This window comes from Hemitrygon akajei, chromosome 20 (genome assembly GCF_048418815.1).
Source record: "Hemitrygon akajei chromosome 20, sHemAka1.3, whole genome shotgun sequence".
NCBI lineage: Eukaryota > Metazoa > Chordata > Chondrichthyes > Myliobatiformes > Dasyatidae > Hemitrygon > Hemitrygon akajei.
This window is the reverse complement of record NC_133143.1, coordinates 58,550,979-58,574,622: the sequence shown is the minus strand read 5'-3', so window position 1 is coordinate 58,574,622 and position 23,644 is coordinate 58,550,979. Positions and strand designations below refer to the sequence as shown.

At 40.6% G+C, this 23,644-nt stretch overlaps 1 protein-coding gene across 7 annotated transcripts in view; it reads right to left on the bottom strand.

Moving 5' to 3' along the window:
• Positions 1 to 23,644, bottom strand: part of LOC140713820 (adenylate cyclase type 2-like) — a 500,552-nt gene that overhangs the window by 408,053 nt on the left and 68,855 nt on the right. The window contains exon 1 of one of the 7 annotated variants that reach the window (XM_073024376.1): positions 5,678 to 5,723. The exons of 5 other annotated variants lie outside the window; for them this stretch is intronic. The gene's annotated coding sequence lies outside the window, so the exon portion shown is untranslated. Of the gene's footprint in view, positions 1 to 5,507; positions 5,524 to 5,677; positions 5,724 to 23,644 lie in introns of those variants that run through there. One more of the 7 variants, XM_073024381.1, reaches the window with a different exon arrangement.

Here is a 23,644-nt window from a genome sequence, read left to right as displayed (position 1 = left end):
TCACCGACACTAGCCTCCCCGCCATCAATAACATACGTTCAGAAAAGTGCTGGAAGAGGGCCAGTAAGACCATGAAGGACCCCACCGACCCTGCTCATGGACTGTTCATCCCACTCCCATCAGGGAGGAGGCTACATAGCATCCATGCCAGGATCAGCAGACTCAAAAATAGTTACTTTCCCCAAGCTGATCAATACCTCCACCCACTAACCCACTATTCTACATCTCCAACTACCACAACTTTATCATTTCCTGTCAGTCACCTCATGTACTCAACACTCCGATGCATAGTGTCACTTTATGGACATACATACAATCAAAGTATATAACCTATTTATGTATTTCTATTTACTCTGGGTTTTTTTTTAACCGAGATGGTGTTCCTTATCTTATTGTGTTTATTTTTTTTGTGTTGCATTGGACCCAGATTCACAATAATTTCATTCTCCTTTACACTTGTGTACTGGAAATAACATTAAACAATCTTGAATGCAAAGAAGCATTTTAATTTTCTTATGCTGTTTGTCAAAGCAAGTACACCTGGAATTAGTAAAAGTTCATTAAAGTTCAGCAAAGATGAGGTACGGGATGAACAATGTAATGAAAGGTAAGTTGGAAATGACGAGGAAGTGTTTGGCATTCAACAGAAGTGTGATGCCACATGCGTAAGATAAAGCCTTATTCTAAATTGGAAAGAGAATTGCTTCAAGCTTTGGTGTGCCGTGGGAGGTGTGATTCGGAGCTACAATGCTCTGAACCTTTCTAAAATTATTCATCAACTTGGGACCAAACAGCCAAACTTAAAAAGGAAACTAAATTTCTTACAATGGAAATAAGATGAAGTGTTGGCTCAAGAAAAATTTCGGCAGACTGCAAGGATGACACATGAGGTGTATTCAAAGTATCGTATACCCTAGCCTAAAAGACGTTTAGTTTGTAAAAAAAATTATGATTTACAAGAGCTAAATAAATATGCATATTAATATCTATATTTGACATTTCAGTCACTGTGGTGAGAGATATTATCACAGCTTTTAAAAAGAAGCCTCCAATCTGGATCTAAGTTAGGCACAATTAATCTGATATGTTCCATCTTTGGCGCAGTCACTATTGATGACAGCAAAGATGTCAATCTCACTCTCCAAGGGGGAAGTAGATCACCTCATCTAAAATCAGCTACCCAAAAATTCTGAGTATTTCTTCTCTGACTCTAATCCGCAAAAAGGAAAGCAACGGATTTGTGACACATTCTCATTTTGAAATTCAAAGATGTTGCCGTGGTTAATATTTGACTCGGGTCTTGGAAATGTCAAGTGACAAGGGACTGAAGTTAATATTTCAAAAACTGACATTATCAGCTTTCTGGATTAAAGCTAAAAACAGAACAATTGGAATTCAGTGAACTTGCAGTGAAACCTTCAGAAGGCACTAGTGAGGCCTCACTTGGAGTATTGTGAGCAGATTTGGGCCCCTTATCTTAGAAAGGATGTGCTGACATTGGAGTGGGTTCAAAGGAGGTCACAGAAATAATTCCGGGATTGAAAGGTTTATCATTTGAGGACTGTTTGATGGCTCTGGGCCTGTACTCACTGGAATTCAGAAGGATGAAGGGGGATCTCATTGAAACCTATCGAATGTTGAAAAGCCTCAATAGGGTGGATATGGAGAGGATATTTCCTATGGTGGGGAAGTCTAAGATTAGAGGACACCACCTCAGAATAGAGGGACAGCCAACTAGATTGGAGATGAAGTGGAATTTCTTTAGCCATTGAATGGTGAACCTGTGGAATTTGTTGCCACAGGTGGCTGTGGAGGCCAAGTCATTGGGTGTATTTAAGGCAGAGGTTGATAGATTCTTGACTAGTCAGGGGATGAAGGGGCACGGGTAGAAGATAGGAGATTGGGGCTGAGAGGGAGATTATCAGCCATAATGTAAAGGTGGAGCAGACTCAATGAGCCAAGCAGCCTAATTCTGCTCCTATATCTTATGGTCTTCACTACCATCTTTGTGAAAGTGGATTTTCAGAAGAGACTGCATCTAAAGCCAAGAATTGAAACAGACTGAACAATGGAAAGATGCCCCAATAATTTTGTCTAACATTTGTCCCAGTGTGAAAAGCTTACGTTAACAAGACAGGTGTGAAAATTTCATTTTGAAGTGATAAGGTGAGTGGACTTGTCCACACCAGTTCAGGATCCTGATGGTTGTAGGGTAACTATTCCTGAACCTGGTGGTGTGAGACACAAGGAAGAAGGCACGGCCTGGATGGGGATGGGGACATTCTCAAAGATTCACAACCACTTTGAGATTTTCTGCTTTATTTTACCAAATAAGCGGTGCTCACAAATGATACAGATGGTCTGCAGACTCGGAACCGATGTTAATTGATTCATTATACCGGCAATGCAAAATAAAACTCATTCAAGGAGAAAGATAAGCCAACGAAATTTAAAGCTCATAAGTCTCTCTTTGTCTAAATCTTAGGAAATTTTAATCTTAGGAATTAAGAATTTAGAGAAAAGGGCTTGAGCTTCTACAGAATCTGCAGGAGGAACCCAGTGGGATGAACAACATCTGAGAGAGGAAGGGTTTAGTTGACGCTTCAATGCAGGTTTTCAATCCAAATCATCAACGGTTCCTTTCCCTCCACAGATGCCACTTGACTCCCCGAGTTCCTCCGGCAGATTACTTGGCGCTCCAGATTTCAGCAACTACAGTCTCTTGAGTCTCCTTCCCCTTCATATTTTTATTTCTTATAAATTACTTAGTATAGTTTACAGAAAATTGGGGTTACTGAATAATTAAAAGTGAATCAGTATTGTTTAATTAAAATTATGAGTTTAATTACTAGGTCAACTGTACTGCTAAGCAATAATAGAGTACTAACATTTTGCATGGTACAATGGAAAACATTTTATTTTATAATCTCTAAAGCTGTAATTTAAAAATCTTTTTCTATTGTTCCATTTCCTCCAGAGACTCCTCCCTTAATATCTTTTTATTCTCTTCCAATCCTCTCATATTGCTCCAGCTCCAGTCCTTTGTGCATTTCCTATGCAGTACCATGGCCAACTAACTAGCTTAGTAGCATATTGATTGCTGGGGAGATGAGACACTGCAAGTTGACTGATGGCAGGGTAATTATACCTTAGCGAAATACAGAGGGGCGAGACTGCTCAGGAATACAAAGACTATGATTTGGCTATTGAACCAGGCGCATACATACTGGCAAAAGCTTTCTTCTAGTTCTGTGACAAAACATAAGGCATCGGTGACACTGCCTCACTTTGACAGCAAAAGCTCCAGAATAAAAGTGGAAAGGAGACACAACTGGAGGGACAAGAGTGAGTGAACTGGCACTGTAAAAAGTGCCAGCAAAATGGCTTGTTAGAGGCCCCAGGTTTACAATGGTGGTAACACTTGATAAGCAATAAAATTGTCAGAGCCCCAGTCATGGCCTGAAGTACTTGCCATTTTTTATATCCAAAACAAAATTATTCGGAATAAAACAAAGCTTGCAAGAGGAAACCATGCAATGTCTTTTCATTCTTTACATTCAGAGTCAAGGCTTTTAGTACTGCTCTATTACATTCCAACACACCAACAGCACAGCTGCCACTCATCTGCCCCCAGGGTGATATATTCTACAATAACTGAGGGGCTTCCTCATGCAATCCGGCCCCTTCCTGCTCAGCAGCAGAAGAACCCTGCACACAGTGTTCCTTTCCCCACGAGCCCACTTTGTGGAACAAAGTTCGAAGCTCAAGGTAAATATATTATCAAAGTTTATATATACGTCATCATACACAACCCTGAGATCATTTTCTTGTGGGCATACTCAATAAATCCAATAACCATAACGAAAGACCACACCAACAGGGCAGACAACCAATGTGCAAAAGACGACTAATTGTGCAAATACAGAAATAAATTTAAAAGTAAATAATAATAATAATAAATAAGCAATAAATTTCAAGAACATGAGGAGTCCTTAATAGTGAATCAATAGGGTGTGGGAACAGTTGATTTGATGGGGCAAGTGAAGTTGAGGGAAGTTATCCCCTCTGGTTCAAGAGCCTGCTGGTTGAGGGGTAATAACTGTTCCTGAACCTGGTAATGCAGGTTCTGAGGCTCCTGGATCTTCTTCCAGGTGGCCAGCAGTGAGAGGAGAGCATGGCCTGGATAATAGGAGTCGCTGATGATGCTTTCCTGCAACAACGTTTTGTGTAGATGTGCTCAGTGGTGGAGAGGGCTTTTCCCAAGAGAGACGTGGGCATATCCAATACTTTTCTCTGCACAAGGACATTGGTGTGTCCATACCAGGCTGTGATACAGCCAGTCAATAAACTCTGCACCATATATCTATAGAAGAAGCATTAGGTGACATGCCAAATCTTTGCAAACTCCTAAGTAAGTAAATGCGCTGCCGTGCTTTCTTTGTAAGGGAACTTCCATTAATTGCCAATACGGCAGCAGGCCCTTAGTGTCTTGCCACCACAGCTGCTGCGATAGTTTACTCAGCCATGGGCCTAGCTCCACCTCAAAGCCTACCCAGGAGAAAGACAAACAGCCTAGTGAAGTGCAAAACCCAACTAAATACTTCCTGGATTCGAAGAGTCATTTCTCTGCAAACCAATGTCAAATCTGCCAGGCGCCCAACAGTCTTGGACAGGTCAGAATTCATAGTTCTTACTGTCAAGCTGCTTCATCCAACCATATTTCTGTCAGACGCAAGAAGCTATTACAAAAAAAATCAACAAAAGTTTGATTAATAACACAAAGTGGAAGTGCATGCAGACTATTTGTTTGATAAACTTTAAGCCAAGTTTTTTTTTTGCCTGCTGTAGAATTAACTCATTAAAAATAATTCACTAATGCATGCTTATTGCTATTAATTAGCATCGCAATATAAAAGAGCTGAATCCATTTTAAGGGAATAAATAGTATTTTCAAATGCACACAGTCTTTTGATATAATTTTCCTTTGTGACTCATAATCTATTTCTATATGACATTGTGGTTTTATACAAGTTGATTTGAACAAAAACAATTATCTGAATTTCACTGGGTAATACCAGCAATTTCAATCAGAAATGCCAATACACAGCTGCTCAAACTGAAGTTCTGGATACCACACCTAGGCTGTTAAAAGAAGTTCAAACCCTGGGAGTTTGCTCAGTTACTGGAGTTCAGAGGTGTAGAACAGCCTTGCTGGGGTTTCATCTGCAACGTGTCGGGGAAACAGCTTCGCAAATTATGCACCCTCTCATTCTACACTCAGTAGTCCCTGAGTGCATATTCATGGTCTTCTGCTGCTGAAGCCCATCCACTTCAAGATTCAAAGTGTTGCGCATTTAGAAATGCTCTTCTGCATGCCACTATTGTAATGCATAGCTATTTAAGTTACTGTCAGCTTGAACCAGTCTGGTCATTCTCCTCAGACCTTTCTGATTAACAAGGCGTTTTCACCCACAGAAAGGATGCTTACTATGGTGAACTACATATACCTGTCTGGACTGCTCCTGTGGCTCCTCCCACAGACCCCTGTATAAAGGCGATTGAGGCCTGAGCCCGGCCTCATTCTCCAGGATGTAGTGTTGTTCATTCTTCCAGTCAATAAAAGCCGATATCTCGCTTCTTACGTCTCAGAGTGAGTTATTGATGATGCATCACTTACTGGACGTTGTTTAGTCATCTTTTGTATCATTCTCCAAGACTGTCGTGTGTGGAAATTCCAGGAGGTCAGCACATTCTGAAATAATGAAACCACCCTGTCGGGTACCAAAAATTATTCCACAGTCAAATTCATTTCAATCACATCTCTTCCTGTTTGGTCTCAATAACAACTGAACCTCTTGACCATATCTGCTTGCTTTTATACAATGAATTGCTGCCCAATGATTGGCTGATTAGACATTTGCATTAACAAGCAGGAGTAAAGATGCAACTAATAAAGAAGGCATTGAGGGCAGGTGCAGGATCCGGAAAGAGGATTGCAGGGCCTCAGATTTAGAAATGAAAAAGGATTTTCAATCCTCTTTTAAAAACAATCGTACTTATTATTTGAGCATTTTAGAAGTTTGAACTTTCTTTTTAAACCTTGAGAAATTAACTTTCATTTCAAAGAACCACAGCACTAATTCTCATCTGACACCAATTTGCTCATTCCGCCAGCGAATCTTGATCCATTCAATATCCAATTTTACTTTTTAGGTTTAGTAGCCTGTGGGGGTTGTGGGAGTGGATAAGAGGCTGTATTTCTGAGCATGGCATTGTGCCAGCAAGATCTGACCCTCAAGAACAATTACCAACAGCAGAAGGTTCAACATGTAATTATGTGGTCATGATTTGAATTACTGTAGCCTTCCTGTCAGTTCATACCAATCTGGCCGTTCATCTTTGATCTCTCTGATTAACAGGGACAGCCACTCACTGACCAACTATCAGAGGTACTTGTCGTTGAAGTTCTGGTTTAAGATGGCGCTACTGAAAGTGAGCAGCAGCTCACTGGTAGTTCAAAAGGCAAGAAATTCAACTAAAAACATTGTTAATAACACCTTTTCTGAAGTAGATGGTGGTAAACTAACACGGCTAACAACGATGAAGCAAGCGAAGGTGAAGCTGAGTGGAGGGATGAGCTCGTGCTGCTGTGTTGCAAAGTCGAAGTGTAACGTGTTTGAGACGGGGTCGCAGACGGAGATTGTGCCACTGTTGGAGATGGAGTAGGAGAAAGCGCTTCGGAGAAGAGGAGTCGAGGCAGAGAAGTTTCAATGCCCATCCACCTAACCCAGCTGCGAGGTTGGTTCACTCTAAGCACGGAGCTGTCTTGGAGAGGTAGAGAACAGCTTCAGGCTGGGCGGTGAGGCTTAGGCCCAAACCGTATCACTGCAGCGGGGCGCGGGTCCTAATGCAATGCACGGTCTCCTGTTTGGACAACTTAAACGTCAGCCCAGATAGACTGAAAAGGCAGGGGTGTCGTGACTGGAGGCGAAGGTCTGGCCAATTCCACTCACTCGCCTGTGATCTTCACTCTGCTCTCTGTGGCACTGAGGCTGTGAGACTGCCTCATGTGCATTGCTTCGTGTCTGTGAGCTTTGCAGCGATTTGCTCCACCAATATGATGAAGTGAGACTGAGGCTTTGGGCCTACTGCAGCTGCTCCGGGATTTGGTTCTAAGGATGATTTGGTTCAGAATGCTGTTGCTTGTTTTTATTGTGAGAAGAATTTGTGTTTTCTCTCTCTCTCTCTGCATATTGGGTGTTGGTCTTCCTTTTTTAAAATTGGGTTCTTTCGGGTTTCTTGTTTAGTGGCTGCCTGTAAGCAGAGATATCTCAAGGTTGTATAACTTATACATACTTTGATAATAAATATACTTTGAATCCTATCTTTGTATATATTGCTAGAGGCCTTCCTCTCCCATAACCTGGCTTAGCATGTTCATCAGAAAAAAAGTTATGGACAGCAAAAGTTCAAAGTAAATTTATTATTGAAGTATATATATGCAAAAGACAACAAACTGTGCAAATACAGAAAGAAAGAAATGATAATAATAACTAAATAAGCAATAAAGATTGAGAACATGAGATGAAGAGTCCATTGAAAGTGAGTCAATTGGTTGTTAGAACATTTCAATGACAGGGCAGGTGAAGTTGAGTGAAGTTATCCCTTTTGGTTCAAGAACCTGATGGTTGAGGGGTAATAACTGTTTCTGAACCTGGTGGAGTGAGTCCCAAGGCTCTTGTGCCTTCTTCCCAAAGGCAGCAGCAAGAAGAGAGCATGTCCTGGGTGGTGAGGGTCCCTGATGATGGATGCTGCTTTCCTGTAACAACACTCAAGTAGATGTGCTCAATGTTGGGGAGGGCTTTACCCTCGATGAATGGGTCCATATCCACTACTTTTTGTAGGATTTGCCATTCAAGGGCATTTGTATTTCCATCCCAGGCTGTGACACAGCCAGTCAATATTCTCCCTACTTCACATCTATAGGAGTTTGTCAAAGTTTTAGATGTCATGCCAAAAGATGTAACTGGTGTAAAAAAAGAAGATACTGGAAATGTCATGTTAACTCTTCAAGCTCCCCCATCAGAAATATTTCCCTTGTCCTATTCATCACTGGCCCATCCTCTCTGTGAGCGAGTGCTCTGTTGGTCAGGGTCGAACATGGACGTTGCATCCTAGCTGTCTAGATACATAAGTCTGGGTAATACAATATGGAGAGCAAGCTGTCGCCTAAGTAGCAAGCTCCCCTCTCCACGCATCTGATGAACCCAAAAGAACGGCAAAGACCAATACAGTTTGGTATCAGCAGCATCGCAGGAGTTGTCAGTCAACGTTGAACTCAACGCAGGAGGGTCTTAGGGATTCCAGCTCTGGATTTTTCCCTCGGGGTTTACTCCCAAAGCCTTCCCCATGGATGGGTATAGTCACAAGGCAGCAGAGGTTTGAGATCAGAGTTTTCCTTCTCCGAGATGAGCTGCCATTCACAGCTGACGAGCCCCATCTGCCAAAGTGGCTTGTTTTAAGGCTCCAGTAACCCACCTTTGCCCCTTCTCCTGTCAGTAGAAACAGTTCCATCGGGCTAGGTACCTAAACCACACATGAAGGCCAGGAGCTGGACCTGGTTGTCAGGCTATTTAAGGCACATGTCATTGGGAACACTTAATAGGTAGTGGGACTTCCTCTCTGTAACTTCAAACTAGTTTGTTTTCTCTCTTTGCCACTTCCAGTAAAAATTCTTCAACCAGAAACACTAACTCTGTGAACACTACCACAAATACACTGCAGAGGGTTTCCAGCATTATTGCTTGTTTCTATTTTAAATTTGCAGCATCTGCAATGCTTTCAGTCACTGGTGTATTTACAAACCCTGGATAGTCCCAGAAAGAGCAATGTAGATAAAAGACTCATTTATCCACTACTTGTGCACCTACAATTCTCATGCAGCTGGCAGAACTTCCCTAGACCATTGATCAATTTCACCATTTGAAAACCTTAATACATGGGAGCAGACCTGGGCCATTCAGCCCATCGAGTCTGCTCTGCCATTCTATCATGGCTGTTATCTTCTCCACGCCATCCTCTCCTCAAGTATTATTCAAAATAATCCTGATACGACATTTTTAGATTACTTATGGTTATACAAGGGCACTGTAATTGCAAGCCGATTAGCAACAAAACCTCTTTGAAGATTTGGCATTTTTTATATGATTCTGAAGGCAGTTATTCATTTGACATATGTTTGTTGTTTCTTTACACTAATACTGTTTAGCTTTAAAACATAGAATTGCAGTGTAAAATATTATTTAAAAGGGATAGGAGATCACATTTGGTTAGGCAATTTATCTGATGAATATTACTGTTTGATGTACTGTACAATAATGTTTTTTGAGTAATTCTCATGCAACTGTCATACTCATGCAATTAACATCCTTCATTCCCCACCAATGGTCAATAGCCAATTATTATACAGTACTTTAAGTAAAATCAGGAATTATCATAACTCCCACCAAGACCACACAAATAAAAAACACTTAACACCTCTCAGAAACATTAAGGATGAACAACAAGTGAATATTTCCTAATTTGTTTTTAAATTAAACAGAATATTGTTTGATTTATTCAGCACATCAGATGGTACCTGTTGTCCAATTCCCCTCTATAGACATTACTTGGCTGGCTGAGATTTCTGTTTTGCAATTATTTTAGATTTTTAGTTATCTGCAAATATATTGCAAATTGCCTTTGTACCAGAAGGAGCATCTTCTGGCCAGTGTGCAGCTCAGTGACTGCAAATCATGGCAGTTGATGTATTGTGTCTTATAATAACAACATCAGAGAAGGCATGCCTTAAAACTTCATGCATCCAGATAGAACCTCCTTTTGCAAAGTAACTAGCTTGAATAACATATTCTTGAGAAAAAACAGACTCCTAAATGTATACAAAATGCACTGATTAATCGATTGTTAGTACCATTAGTACGCTGTGAAGAAAAATAATGCATAGAGCAACATTTTTTACTTGCTGTCAGATCTAATATTTTGTTCATAGCTTTGAAGATGCTAATTTAATTTGAAGGTCAAGTTTACCAATTTGGTTCAGTACACTGTACCTTTAGATTAATGTCAACGCATTTCAATTGCTGTTTGTGCTCATTTTTCTTTCCAAACTTTAATACTCAGAGGTACTTATCCATTAAAAAATATTAAAAGTTGTGCCAAAAACTGAACATAAAAAAACCCCAAATCTACTAGATACAGCTAATTTGGGACATTACAGGTGGCAGGGTGGTGATACGTCTCTACCAATGGAGGTGTAAGGCACTCCTTCCCACTGGTAGCCTGCTGGTCACCCTTGGGCAAGGTGTAGCACCTGCTTAGCTCCCCCGATCAGCTAAGCTGAAGCCACGGGTGCAGGTGGTGGATGGTCGTACGAGCAGCTGATGCATATCAATACTCCCCAATGCCATTAGGCTTTACAATTCAACCGCCAGGACTTAAGAACTTTTTAAAAGCTATTATTAATGCTTTTTGAGATAGTGATTTAGATGCATATCATATTTTTTACTGAGTTAAGTATTGTATGTAATTAGTTTTGCTACAACAAGTGTATGGGACATTGGGAAAAAAGTTGAATTTCCCCATGGGGATGAATAAAGTATCTATCTATCTATCTATCTATCTATCTATCTATCTATCTATCTATCACAAGTCCTGGCTGTGTGACCACTGACACCAGGCAGACAATCTCTGAAGAGTATTGATAATGGCCTGGGTCACCCATCTTGTAAAGACATTGGCAAACCGCCTGTAGAAAAATTTGCCAAAAACAATCATAGACATGAGACGATGACCACCTATGCCATACGACACAGCACGTGTGTGTGTAGGCCTCCGTTAGTCTCGTGAGACCATGGTCTTGTGCCTTGGAAAGTTTCCAGGGTGCAGGCCTGGGCAGGGTTGTAAGGAAGACCAGTAGTTGCCCATGCTGCAAGTCTCCCCTCTCCACAACACCGATGTTGTCCAAGGGAAGGGCACTAGGACCCATACAGCTTGGCATCAGATGACACAGCACATAATGATGATGATGAATTTGTGTATCAACTCAACTTTGCTTCATTGGGGATGGTATGATAATGTAGTGGTTAAAGTGATGCATTACAGCACCAATGACTTGGTCTCAATTCCTGTTGCTGTCTGTAAGGAATTTGTATGTTCTACTCGTGACCACTTTGTTCCAATTTCTGCCCAAATTCCATAGGCATATGGGTTGCTAGGTTCATTAGGCGCATGGGGCGGTGCGGGCTCCTTGGGCTGGATTGGCCTGTTACTGTGCTGTATCTCAAAACAAAATTTACCCTTCTTTTCTCCAACTCAATCCATTTTCCAATATTTTTGATTTGGATTTACATAATACAATTCCTTTAGCTGCTTGTGAAGAATTCTATGCTGGGAAATTAACATAAACATTGGATCAACAGAACTTTGAAGGGAGAGGAGTTAACGAACTGAATCAGAATCACCCAACAAAGAGAATTTCAGCACCACGTTTTTGCTGGTATTTCTCCCCCAAGTCTATACTAATACCATTTGCCCACAGTACATGGGCGCAGGATCAAGTGAATAGGTAGAAATGTCACAAAATGGATTAGCTCAGGCAGGAGTGACTGTCAAAACCCCCAGTCAGGCAGTTGAAAATATAGAGGTAGATTCAACGGAGATGAGACAGAGGCATGGTTCTGTGCCAGAAGCATGTAAGCGAGTAATCACTTATAAAATCAATACAAATTTAGAACAGTAAGATTAGGGGACCCACCACCTCATGGAGTAGTTGAGATGAAAGCTCTCTTTGCTTTAAGAGAAACCTACATATGTGGGAAGGATTATTAGAACACATGGACCGGATTTGATAATGTATGGAGCAGGTTGTGGGAGATGCCTTCGTCCGGCTGCCAAAATGTTAAAAAAAAAGAAACTTTAGTAAAATGACCTACTTCTAGAAAGTGGACATGAAAACCCAGATTCAAATAATAAAATAGTTCTTCAAGATTTTACGTACAATTTGATTTGATGCAGACAACACATTTGACAAATAAAGCAAATCTAATTTTTATCTTAAACTTTTCGTTATTTGATGTTTACATTTAGTTTATATATTAGTTGACAGTAATGCAGTTAAAAAGGTTGAATGAGATTAATCCAGGATCAAAGTAATGTGGTCAAGGAGCAATACAAGGAGAAAAGAGCATAATAAAGTTGAAATAAAGACGGGAAATTCTAGAAATATGCCTTACTTTTTTTCCAATGTTTTTGCCGCATGTGCTCTTCATCTCCAGGTCATTGGGACAAGCTCCCCATTTCGTGGAAACATCATGAATCATACAACTGACCAAACCATCTCTGGAAGGTAAACAGGCAGCTAAGGAAATGTCACAGAGATCAGTCAGAATGAGTGTGTGGCCCAGACCGCAGCCAGCTGAACGTTGCGCAATGTTTTGTCATGCTCAGCTGGGTGCTCTGTAGTCGAAATGCTTTCATGAGTGTGCAAACTCTAGGCTCATCTACTGAAGCTTACAAAGTCATACATGGTGCAGGGGGAATTCAGCAGATAAGCCTGAAGAGGCCAAATACCTTCTCTAGAGCAATGAGCACATTTGTCACCAGAGAAATGTTGGTGCCTTTCTGGAATTTGCACCATTGACTCTCCCAGTAACTTCACAAGGAGGATTCGGATGTGAGTCCAGTCACAGTGATCCCTTGTCACTGTGAGGGGAGAAAAATGAATTGATTTTACACAAATATGCATTACACTGTTTTGATTTTTCACTGTACATGTGACAAATAAAGCTAATCTCTCTCTTCTTACTCCAGTCCAGAAGTAACAGAGTTTTTGACTGGCTCTAATGGAATTCATCCGAAAATTAATCAGTAATCATTGCTAGCATGCATGGGGCTCACCTTACTCTTTCCTCACTTTGTACCATCTTCCATTTCTGCACTTTCCAAGATTTCTCCTGCAATTAATTCTTGCCTTGCAAAAACTCTACCATAAAATGCTGACACTTCAGCAACCAACTTCCAAAACTTCCGATTGGCCCATGAGAGTATTTGTGAGGTAGGGGGAGACAGAGTTGGAAGCTGGACAAGAGTATTGGATTGGGCTGGGTGATGACTAGAATTATGGGGAGAGGTTCAGCTCCTTTGACGAAAGGTGGGCATCAGTGCCATTATATTGAGTAGGAGAGGTGGGGAGAGACAGATGTGTATGGCAAAGTGAGGGAGCTGGGAATATCATGAGTAGAGCTGCAATGTAACTAAAGAAGGCCTACATGAAGCAAGACCTCGTCAGAGAACCTCGTTTGTGAAGCACACTGTTGTAGTATAAAAACAGTCCCAAAAAGTATGTCTCGAGCATTATAGATTAACCTCCCAGGCCGAACACTGGAACATGAATGCATGTGCCTCTTGTTGAGAAATTGAGAAATTAGCAGTTCAAGTCCAGATGGATCTAATGGAATTTCCAGAGTGACACATTTGATCAGCAAAAGGTTGCATTTGTGTTCCATGCTGGAAAAACATGCTTTCATTCACATAGTCCTAAAATGGTGATATGAGACTTGATTTCTAGACTACAGTACCTCTTCTTTAGACATGTTAATTGTTGAATCTGCTATTTAGCAATGCTGAGGATAGCAAATGGAATTCAGCCATATGGTTGCAATGTTGGTGTTGGGTGTCAAGTTCATTCATGGGCACAAGCCTCCCCAGCACTGGGGACAGCTTCAAAAGATGATCCCTCAAAAAGGCAGCATCCATCATTAAAGACTCAGGATGTGCCCTCTTCTTATTACTACCATTAGAGATGAGGTACAGGAGCCTGAAGACACATACTCAGAGTTTTAGGAACACTTTCCTTCTCTCTGCCATCAGATTTCTGAATGAGCAATGACCCAATCCATGAATACTACCTCACTAGTTTTGCTTTCTTTATGCACTACTTAATTAATGTTTTAATGTACAGTATATTTCTTATTGTAATTTATACTATCTTCTATTGCACTGTACTGCCTTCACAAAACAACAAATTTCACGACATATGTCAGTGATATTAAACCTGATTCTGATTATTGGTGTAAGCAGAATAATACTGGCCTTTTGAACACACCATATGATAGGAATGTGGTATTTACATAAATACAGCAGTTCTACGATTTGACAGGTCTAGAGTTAAAAACTGTGCAGTTTGAGAGGTCAGCAGCAGTGATTTGAAGTTCTTTCATTAGGAGATAAAAACTGAGGCTTATCAGAACTAAGTGAAGATGTCACACAACTGGAGGTAAAGTGTAGCGTTTGGCTGAGTGATGCCTCCCACTTATGAGGGAGGGAATTAGAAAAGAATTAACCTTTGTGGAATGCTGAACAACGTATACCATAATGTTTAATGATATTGGAATATACTGTATTGCAAAATCTCCAAATATTGAATTTGATGTTTATAGAATGGGTAACAAGGAATACATTTCTGGTTTGCCTTTTGTTTTTTACTTGGCAGCCATAAGAAAAATGAAATGTAATCAACAAAATGTTTTGATAAATAGAGACCACAATCATTTTTGAAATCTAATTTGATGGAAGGGGTTATTTCCATCTAAATAGCAACAGCCCTAAATTGGCAGACTGTATACACCAAATACAGCGGAAGCTCTCTGTACTTGTTCTATAAAATTAGTGAAAAATAATCACATGAATTTTAGAATGAGAGAGCGATATATTCCCCCAAATTATCAAGTACAATGTGCCTTGCTATGTCTGTCTGGTGTTAAGAATAAGGGTGTTTACATTTTTTTACTTTAACAAGGTAAGACTGAAGCTGTTCTAACAAGCAGAACAATGTAGTTATTATTCAGAGGCCAATTGCATCCAATGCATGGAACTGATGTGTGTGTTTTATGAAAGTAAAACAGTAAATGAATTTCAACAAGAAAGACATCTATAATTAATTTATCACAAACTTGTCTTTATGCTCATCCAGTTATCTGCATGTTATTTTAAGGGATCTGTGCTGTTTATTCAGCTATCCCTTCTTATCATATGACCCTATGACCCCTGTGCTTGTCAACAAGAAATTGGATGATCTGTTTAATGACTTTTGTAAAATGAATTAAACTAGTTCTCCCTCCAACCAGGAGCTAAAGTTTCTAATATCCTAAGTAAAGCTCCCAGCAGCTTTCCACATAAATCTCAAATTTCATATTTTAATTATGATGATCTTTCCATTTAATTTGAGCTCATTTGAGAAAATGCAATGTCCCTTCAAACTCTTAGGAATCGCAAGGCTGAAAATGGAGGAGGAGCTTTGGGGCTGGCAATGAAGATCTTGAATCCATTCAACGGGAACAGGCAGAAGTCCAGCATAAATGGTGGAAGCAGCACATCATCTCTCAAATACCTACCAGCCAATGCATCAAAGCACTGCCTGCCTAGTCCATGGTAGACTGTGGATCCCCCATTTATCTCATCCGCCAGCTCAGAACCCACAGGGTTAGAATGAAAACACAGAATCTCTAACACTAGTGTACAAAGGAAGTTCATTTCATTTGAATATTCCCACCCAACGGGAATTCAATTATCTTATACACTAAGCAGGTAACTCCTGTACTAAGTAAAGTGGCCACTGAGTGTGTATGTTAATGGTCTTAGTGTTGCTCGATCAGAGATGGTCTTCTGAACTCCACTATTAGGACACACGTTTATTCGAGTTACTGTCGACTTCCTGATGACTTGAGCCAATCTGGCCATTCTCCTTTGACCTTTCTCATTAACAAGACACTTTTACCCACAGAACTGCTGCTCACTGGATTTTTTGTTTGTTTTTCACACCGTTCTCTGTAAACTTTAAAGACACTTGTTCATAAAATTCCCAGGTGATCAGCAGTTTCTGCGATACTCAAGTGACCCCGTCTGGTACCAACAATCATTCTACAGTCAAGGTGACTTAGATCACATTTCTTCCCTATTCTGATCTTTGGTCTGAACAACAACTGAACCTCTTGACCATGTCTGCATGTTTTAATGCATTGAGTTACAGATTAGATATTTGCATTAACAGGCAGGTGTACAGGCATATCGAAAAAAAGTAGCCATTGAGTGTATGTTATAAATTTGGGTAAACTGAAATTCAGATTCTAAACCACTATTTTTCACTCTCAGATTGTTTGCTTTAGTATCCCTAGTTTTACATTTTTAATCAAGAACTTCATATGTGTAAAACATCAGTGAAACTTCAATATAAGTTTAATTGCAACATCTTTGTACCTATGTCTACATCATTTGCCTGAAATTCCTCCTGCTACTATGGTAGTACAACACTACTACAGTGCCAGCTATAACATAGAAACATAGAAAACCCACAGCACAATACAGGCTCTTTGGCCCACAAAGCTGTGCCGAACATGACCCTACCTTAGAAATTACTAAGACACAGGCAGTAATCCCGAGATGAGTACCTTTGCGGTCCTGCTTCTCAACTTCCTTCCTAACTCCCCGTAGTCTGTCTTCAGGACCTCTTCCCTTTTCCTACCTATGTCATTGGTACCAATATGTACCACAACCTCTGGCTGTTCTCCCTCCCACTGCAGGATATCTTGGACACAGTCTGAAACATCCCAGACCCTGGCACCTGGAAGGCAAACTACCATCCGAGTTTCTTTCCTGTGTCCACAGAATCGCCTGTCTGACCACCTAACTACAGCGTCCCCTATCACTACTGCCTTCCTCTTCCTTTCCCTACCCTTCTGAGCCACAGGACCAGACTCTGTGCCGGAGGCACGGCCGCTGTTGCTTCCCCCAGGTAGGCTGTCCCCCCCCACCAGACAGTACTCAAACAGGAGTACTTATTTTCAAGGGGTTCAGCCACAGAGGTACTCTCTAGTACCTGACTCTTCCCCTTCCCCCTCCTGTCTGTCTCCTGTGGCCCTGGTGTGACCACCTGCGTACAACTCCTTTTTATCACCTCCTCACTTTCCCAGACCAGGCAAAGATCATTGAGCTGCATCTCCAGTTCCCTAACTCGGTCCCTCAGGAGCTGCAGCTCGACACACCTGGTGCAGATATGGCCTTCTGGGAGGCTGGGAGACTCCAGGACCCCCCCCCCCCCACATCTGACACCGAGCACAGAAAACTGGCCTCACACACATACTACCTCCTTTCCGCAATTAAGTTAAACCTACCTCGCCTCGTCCCGTTACCGCCTAAGCCCGTATAAGACTAGGTTCAGTTCCTGCCACTGTCTGTGAGGGGTTTATACATTCTCCCTGTGACTATGTATTTCCTCCAGGTGCTCTGGTTTCCCTCCATATTCCACAGATGTATTGGTATTAGTAAGTTGTATGCATACCATGTCGGTCCCAGGAGCGTGATGACACTTGCAGGCTTCCCAGTATATCTCTCACTAATTTGATTTGATGCAAATGATGCATTTCACTGTATGTTTCAATCTGCTGTGTACATGACAAACAAGCATAATCTTTAAATCTTTTATCATTTTTTTCTGCAGAAACACATTTAATATGTGCAATTTATAGGCTCAATAAAATAGGAAATAAAAATAGCAGAGGCAACTTCAAATATATTTGCTAATGTGTAATCAGAGATCAATTTTTAAAAATTAAAGTATAGCAGCTAAACTAAGCAAAATAAGGGATACAAGCTTATAGAGTTAATAAAATAAATGATTATTCTTTTATGCTCATGCACTCCAGTTAATGAGATCATCAGGAAGCATCAAGAGGTTCAACTCTTGTTGATTTTTTTGTATGTATTAAATGAAAGTTAATTAATTCATATTTCAAGCAATGTTTACATTCAAGGAAGTACAAGTACAAAACATTGCCAGCAGTAGATTTGGTAACTGGTATTTTCAAATAGCATTTTGCAAAATGAAAGACTTGTTGCAAACTTTACTTTTGATTAAACAAAGATAAATACTGGGTTGTTGTGGCATCCATCGGTCTCGAGAGACCATGGATCTGGAGTTTCCAGGGCGCAGGCCTGGGCAGGGTTGTATGGGAGACCGGCAGTTGCCCAAGCTGCAGGCCTTCCCCTCTCCACGCCACCGATGTTGTCCAAGAGAAGGGCACTAGGACCCATGTAGCTTGGCACCGGTGTCATCACAGAGCGATGTGTTGTTAAGTGCCTGCTCAAGGACACAAACACGCTGCCTCAGCTGAGGCTCGAACCAGTGACCTTCAGGTTACTAGTCTGATGCCTTGCCTACTAGGCCACGTGCCAACTGGGTTGGGTGTGGTGCATACAAGTGATTCTTGAACTGGCAATATATAGCAAGTCTAGGCAAAATATTCAAGGCTGAGCTATGAGTAAAGAAAGGTTAACTGGAATCAGTAACTCAAAAATGATTCAGCATTAGACCATTATTGGACAATTGTTTTTTTTATTATGGATAGGAAGAACATAGTAGTGATAGGAGAAAAGATTCACCAAGATGTTGCCTGGAATGGAGGACTCCAGTTAATAATTTGTAGTTAATTAATAGATTGGATAATTGAGTTCATTCTCATGAAAACCTAGGAAGCTAAAATAATGGCCTTACTGAGGTTTTAAAATTTCATGCTTAGACAGTCAGAATCTTTTTCCCAAAGAAGAGTGTCTAGAACTTGAACGCAGAGCTTTAAGATGAGAGGAGAGAAATTCAGGGTAAACTTTTGCACACACCAAGTGTGGCCATTATCTGTATCTACCACTACATTCTCTCAATATCTACTACTGGATTCTGTATTGTTTTAATTTGTACGACAGCACTACACAAAAGCCTTCAGCACGCCAGATTTTTTTGTATGGTTTCAGATGGTACGGTCTTCACAGAGCCCTGATCTCAACATCATCGAGGCTGTCTGGGATTAGCTGGACAGACAGAAGCTGGCGAGACAGACAAAGTCTGCAAAAGAACTGTGGTAAGTTCTCCAAAATGCTTACAGCTACCTACCAGACGATTTTCTTATAAAACTGCACGACAGTGTACCATAGAGAATCAATGCAGTTTTAAAGGCAAAGGGTGGTCACACCAAATATTGATTTGATTTAGTTTTTTATTGTTTACTGCTCTTAATAGTATTTTTTGATACTTTTCAATTCATTATTTTTTGAAAGCATTTTCACCTCAGACAATCTTTTTACATGTGCCCAAGATTTCTGTACAGTATGTATCTCAGTGCCCTGTGTAATTAATTTACCTGTGTGAATAGTATGCAAGACAACCTAATGAAGGGTCTTGACCCAAAATATCGACTCTTTATTCCCTTTCATGGATGCTGCCTGACCCGTTGAGTTCCTCCAGCATTTTGTGTGTGTTACTCTGTATTTCCAGCCTCTGCAGAATCTCTTGTGTTTCCTTTTTACTGTGTCTTGGTACATGAGACAATAATATCCCAATTCCAACTGCAATGTTTAAAAGGCATTTGGATGAGTACTTAGATAAGAAAGGCATAGAGGGATGCAGACCTAATGCAGGCATATGGGATTATGATTAATAGCCATCTTAGCTGGCATGCATGACCGGCTTCATTTCTATGCTGCATAATTGACCAACATCAAATCAAAAATACCCTCTCTTATACAAATGGATCTAATCTCTGTTCCTTTATATTGAAACACAAGTATCCTTTCTCAACTACCTTGCCGAGCCTGAACAAGTTCAAATGATGTCGCATGCCTGATCTATTGCACGCTGCCTGTGCAGATGCAGTTCTGAACTGCCAGCACGTCTGGATGAATTTGTACTCCACTGTTTTATTTCAGACCCTACAGATCACGGTGAATCCATGCACTATTATGTTACCAGTAGTTCCTGTGTATTTTTCTTTGTCATCTACACAGGCCCTGTTCAGGATAAAACAAAGACTGCTTATCATCAGCAGAATTAGGGAGTTTGTATGTTCTCCCTGTCATCGTGTGTGTTGCCTCCAGGTGCTCCATTTCCATCCCACATTTCAAAGGTATACAATTTAGAGTTGTGGGTATGCTATGTGTGCACCAAAACCATGACGATACTCGCAGGCTCTCCCCAACACAATCCTCACAGACTTGAATTGACGCCTCGATGTTTTGTCATTGATGTTTCAATGTACACGTGACAAATAAAACTAATCTCCTGTTATCTCTTTAAAGCCACAGTTCATATACTGAACCCTTATTTCCCTTAACATTGTCTCAACAGATGGTGTCCCAATCTTTGCAACTCAATTGAATCCACATACATTATTGGTGCTAATAAGCAGTCATATTTAATCAGTTACATTTTAAACTTCAGGACATGATCAGCTCGGCTTCAGTTGCTATTGCATAACTTATAGCCTTGATTTATGCCCCCTCAGCTGAAAATAATTGCAAACGAAAGCATCCCAGAAATCTAATTTCTAAATCACACAATGCAGGAAATCCAGTACAAATCTTGGAGAATCAAAATCAGGTTTAATATCACTGAGATATGTTGTGAAATTTGTTAACTTCGCTGCAGCATTATAATACAATACATGATTATAGAGAAAAAATTAAAATTAAAAAATATATAAATAATAGTTAAATTAATGCAGAAATAGGAAATAAAAAAGTAGTGAGGTAGTTCAGAAATCGGATGGCAGATGGGAACAAGTTGTTTGTAAATTATTGAGTGTGTGTCTTTAGGCTTCTTTTCCTGCTTCCTGATGGTAGCAATGAGAAGAGGGAATGTCATGGCTGGTGGAGGTCCTTAATGAGAGACACCACCTCTCCAAGGCATCGCTCCTTGAAGATGTCCTGGATACTACGGAGACTAGTGCCCACGATGATCATGATGATAGTGCTCACGAGCAGTTGGATGTGATATATCTTATGGTCTTTATTATGGGATCATTTGTACCAGAAGAGAGACACAATGATCTTAATTGAGAAACTGATGGCCATTATTTTTACCAAGAACCATCTATTGTATGCTGGAGAAATGAATAACAAGAAGAGTAAAAGTAGAAAAGTGTGTTGCAAGATAAAGTGCCTTGAAGATGTATTCAGGCTCCAATCCTTTGTTCATATCAATGAGTATTATAATCAGGGATTCTGATCAATTTAACCGAGAATTTTCATTTCTGAATCACATGCTCCTTTTTTTCATGATGTACAATGTTTTGTAGACCTGCTCAAAAATTGTGCTATATTTTAAATTTAGAAAATGAGATAGTAAAATTTGAAAATACGTAGTTTTGTGGGACTGAACACTTTTTCAAGGCACTGTATCTCTGATTCCTTAAGAGTCTAACTGATATTGTTTCCAGGCAGACTGTAAACAGCAGACAAGTCACCTAAAGTACACAGGAAGTTGCTTATATGTGTACAGCTGGGGTGTCTTACTAGTTGTAAAACCTACAGGGAATTTTCAGGTATATGTGAATGGAATATGTAGTATGCATTACATCAATAGCAACCAAGCCAACGAACGCTCAAAGGAACACTGTAGATCAAGAGCACTTTCAACATACTGTACCTCCTCATACAGAGAAATATCGAAATTAAGCCGACTGCAAGGTGGACTCCCTTTTAAGCCATTCATTAGTTCGAAACACCTTTGATCCTGCTGAATTTCCAGATGCCTATTAATGTTTAATGAGTGCTCAGCAGCTCGTACTAATGAGCCTTAAACCACAAAATACTTTAGGCTTCTTGACATAAGCTTTGAAGAGTTAGTCCTGTCACATTACAGTCTGTTCAGTAACCACAAATTGCTCTGTCTTAAAGAGTACTGCAGGTATTGATTCCAATAGCACTGTGCATTATGGAAGTGTTACCAGTTAATCAGAAACCACTCACTTTGTAACTCTCCAGAGAAGAAATTTTCTGTTGCTCTTTTCAATAATTATGTAGAAGCTGATGCAAGAGGCTCAGCCAACCCACTGAGAGGCAGTGGCTCTAGTAACTACTGTGCCACTACTTACTCTAACAGTAATAATTCATGCTTCACAAAAACGTTAAAGGAAACTGGTTTTAGTGATAGAGGGAGACTGCATAGAAACGAGCTCTTCAGCCCCAAGTTCAAGCCAATCACCAAAAATCCAGTTTTTGTTTGTGAGCACCAATTGTTATACTCCCCACCTTCTCATCAACTCTCCCAGGTTAGACTATTTGCCCACACATCAGAGGCAATTGAGAGTGACACCGTTCCTCACGTCCCTGGGACATAGAACATAGAAGAGGACAGCAAAGGAACTGGCCATTTGGCCCACCATCTTGTGCCGAACCGGCGAAAAAGCAAATCAAAAACACCCTAACACTAATCCCTCCTACCTACACTGCGTCCCTATTCTTCCATCTTCCTTACACCCATGCCCCTGCCTATCCAAACACCTCTTAAAGGCCTCTAATGTACTTGTCTCTGCCACTGAGAGGCAAGTACATTAGAGAGGACATGAGAGGAAACCCGAAAACCCGGCAGAAACCCACAAGGTCATGGAGAAAATATGCAAATTCAACATAATGAACAGCAAAGGTCAGGATTGAACAGGGCTGTGAGGCAGTGGCTCTAGAAACTGCTGTACCAATCCTCATAAGAAACCTCTGCCAATCATCCTGAAAACTTCTATTCTTTTTGACTCTGTTCCAATGAGAACAGTCCTAACATTGCCATCATCTCCTCAGGACAAACCTCACTTTCCAATAAAATCCCAGCAAAACACTAAGTAACCAACCCACGATCTTATAACTGCGCACTACTGTTTGAAACTCTTCCACGAGCAGAAATATTTAGGTATCTATCTCGTAATGCTACCTCAGGATCTTCCATGTTTCTGCATGATTATCCCTCATTCTTCTAAATGCCAAAGAAAAATTATTTCAAGTCCCTATCTGCTACTGATACGACAACTCTCTTATCCGGGGAATATACCTATTCCATAAATGCTGCCTGACCTGCTGGGTTCCTCCAGACCTTTGTGACTATGTCTTCTCAACCTTGGAACTGGTCCAGTAAATCAGAAACACAAGGTTCTGCAGATGCTGGAAATCTTAAGCAGCACACTCAAAATGCGGGAGGAACTCAACAGGTCAGGCAGCATCGATGGAGAGCCATAAACATCAGTGATTCAAGTCGATATCCTTCATCGGGCCTGGAAAGGATTGTGGAAGGTGCCAGAATAAGAAATTGAGGGGAGGGGAAGGAGTACATGCTGGCGGGTCATAGGTGAAACCAAGTGATGGGGAAGGTGGGTGGGTGTGGAGGAGGAATAAAGTAAGAAGGTGGGAGGTGATAGGTGGAAGTGAAAAGTGGCTGAAGTAGAAGAAATCCAACAGAAGAATTTGTCCACTAAATCTCTTGTGGACTATCTCCACTGCCAGTACATCTTTTCGTAGATGAGAGGAACAAAGATGTCTGTAGGATAAACCCATGATCTCTCTTTTTTCAGATCATTATTACCTGGAACACCCAAGTTTTAATATTTAATATGCCTTTAAATCAATTGTTACATTAACTAAACACAACACATTTCAAAGCCTTAACTCAACAGAGCAGACCTTAAACAAAGACTTTAAAACCTTAAGACCATAAAAGAATACACAAGAAAGATGTTTGTTACATACTTCCTTCGTCATTTCACATCACAAAATCAGT